This window comes from Mandrillus leucophaeus, unplaced genomic scaffold (assembly GCF_000951045.1).
Source record: "Mandrillus leucophaeus isolate KB7577 unplaced genomic scaffold, Mleu.le_1.0 Scaffold38, whole genome shotgun sequence".
NCBI lineage: Eukaryota > Metazoa > Chordata > Mammalia > Primates > Cercopithecidae > Mandrillus > Mandrillus leucophaeus.
Window position 1 is genome coordinate 3376413 of NW_012104031.1, and position 2757 is coordinate 3379169.

The following is a 2757-nucleotide window of genomic DNA, read 5'->3' on the forward strand; positions in this document are numbered from 1 at the left end:
TGAGGGCAGTATAGCCTCAGTACGTGGTAATTGAGTCTACAAAAATAAGCACATCAGGAATCACAGAAATGAATCTATTTTTCCCACCTATAGGCACCTTTCTCTAATTTACAAATCTACTCTGTCCTGAAAACCTCCATGACAAACACTGCTGCCTCCTCTATCTACCATGACTAATAAGAACAGCTTTTGCCCATTGTCTTTGTTTCTTCAGCACCTAAACAATTGTGTCACCAAACTTGGGCTTCAAAATTCACCTGTCCATTGAAACTACTCTTAAGGTAGCCAGTGACCTCTTCATTGCATTTTCTACATTCTGTTTCTTATATTTCTATGAGATCTCATCCTTCTTGAAATAATCTTCACCATGACACTCCATTTTTTTAGCTCTCTTCATTATCTCTCTGGCCACTCTCACAGTGACAATGCTCTTTTTTCTCCTCCTATAACCTGTGTTCTCTATTCCACTCTGTTTAAGATGGGCATCAGTCCAGATAAATGCTGTTTTTGCTTTTGCAAATTATTAGCCTTACAAAAATTGGGAATCACATTGCTAATTTATAAGGGGCACGGCCAAGGTTTAGTAGGCAATGGCGCCAGGTAAGAAGGAGTTGCTATTAATTGAAGAGGTTTGATCAAGTACCACGTCCCAAGGGCAGATCAGAACGAGTTGGGGGATGAACACAATCTTCCTCAGCTTCATAATCCCACACCTCATGATCCAGTCAATTTTGGGGGTGAGACCCAAGTCTAACCCTTAGGATCTTTATACTATTTCCTCTATCAGGGAATACCTGTTCTATTCCTTTCTCCTGGGTAACATAGGAGCTCTGTAGGATTAAAAAAAAAAAAAAAAAAGGAGCTCCATTGCTAGCTATAAACACTCTACTTGCAGTTACTATAATCAGCTGAGATCTCTGGGAGTTTTCAAGTTTCATTCATGCTGTAGCGTGAATCAGAACTTCATCTTTTTTTCTTGCTAAATAATGTTCTATTTTATGTACGCACCTGTCTCTTATACACATCTAGATGTGTATAAGAGACAGGTTCTTCTCTTAATAGCTACATGACCTTGAACAAATAACTTAAATCACGAAAATTCAGTTTCCTTATCTATAAGATGAGCTTAATAATGGTTCCCAATTCATAGAGTTGTTTTAAGGACTAACTAAGATAACACAATGTACAGAAAGCTCTTAGCTCAGCACCTGGCACATAATAAGCACTCAATAAAGATGGGCTACACTTAAAACTAGAAGCATATTCATTTGAATCAGTAGCTCTCAGCCATGACTACACAATGGACTCCCTCCCTGGTGGTGGAATTTTATAAAGTACTAGTGACCTGACCCTACACCCAAAGATTCATATTCAATCAGTCTGAGGTGTAGCCTGGGCACTCACGTTATTTTAAAACAATGCCCAGAGAGCCAGACTGGTGGCCCATACCTGTAGTTCCAGCTACTCTGGAGGCTGAGGAGGGTGGATCCTTTAAGACCAGGAGTTATTCTCTTAAAAACAAAACAAAACAAACAAAAATAATCCCAAGATAACTTTAATGTTCAGTCCAAATATTGAGAACACAGGTTTAGATCAAGGGCCAGCAAACCAGAGGCTACAGGACAAATCTGACCCCTACTTATTTTTTGTAAATAAAGTTTTATTGAAATACACCTACCTATTTATGTATTATCTGTGGCTGCTTTTTTTCTTTTTTAACCAACTGATAATCACTTTAATAAAATTGATTAATCCTGTGCAGAGGTGACTTCAACACCTGGCTCAATACTCATGGAAGTAATCAATTTAGCAATCTCAGAAGTTCTGTGTCAGTCAGTGAGTCGCTTGTGGATTCTCATGGGGATTCATCTTGGATTCTTCTAAGTCTTAACCTTCACCACAGGAATTTTTCTCTTAGTGCGTCTTAGACTCTTGGTAGGGATCCAAAATGGTCCTTTCACTTGGAGATTATTTTCCTTTGCACTTTTGATCAAGTCAGCTCACATCTTCGCCAGGGATGTTAGGTTGCGGCTAGTTAGGGTAATTTTATTTTTAGAGACAGGGTCTCACTCTGTCGCCTAGGCTGGAGTTCAGTGGTGCTGTATCAGCTCACTGCGGCCTCGACCTCCTGGGCTCAAGAGATCCTCCCACCTCAGCCCCCCGAGTAGCTGGGACCACAGGTGCGCACCACCACACCCGAATAATTTTTGCATTTTTTGTAGAGAAGGGGTCTCCCTATACTGCCCAGGCTAGTCTTGAACATGGGCTCAAGTGATCCACCACCTGCCTCGACCTCCCGAAGTGCTGGGACTACAAACGTGAGCCACCGCGCCTAGCCAGTTAGGGTAATTCTAATTCAGCGAATTAACTTGTGGTTCCAGGGATGTCTTTCTCATGTTGTTAAAAGCTGTGTCTGTGGCATGATTTCCTCTAGAGGGTGAGCAGCGGCGAGTCAGTTGCAGGATCGGATGGACCAGAGTTCCGGTACAACTGGGACCAAGTCTTCCTCAAAGAGCTATCTGTGGCTCCTTTCCCTCTACAAGGTGTAGTTGTGTCAAAGACCGAATGATCCTCAAAGTCTAAAATATTTGCTATCTGGCCCTTTACAGCAAGTTTGCAGACTTCTAGTTTAGAATAAAGTTCCTGGGCAGTCTGCACCACATGAGGGCAGTATAGCCTCAGTACGTGGTAATTGAGTCTACAAAAATAAGCACATCAGGAATCACAGAAATGAATCTATTTTTCCCACCTATAGGC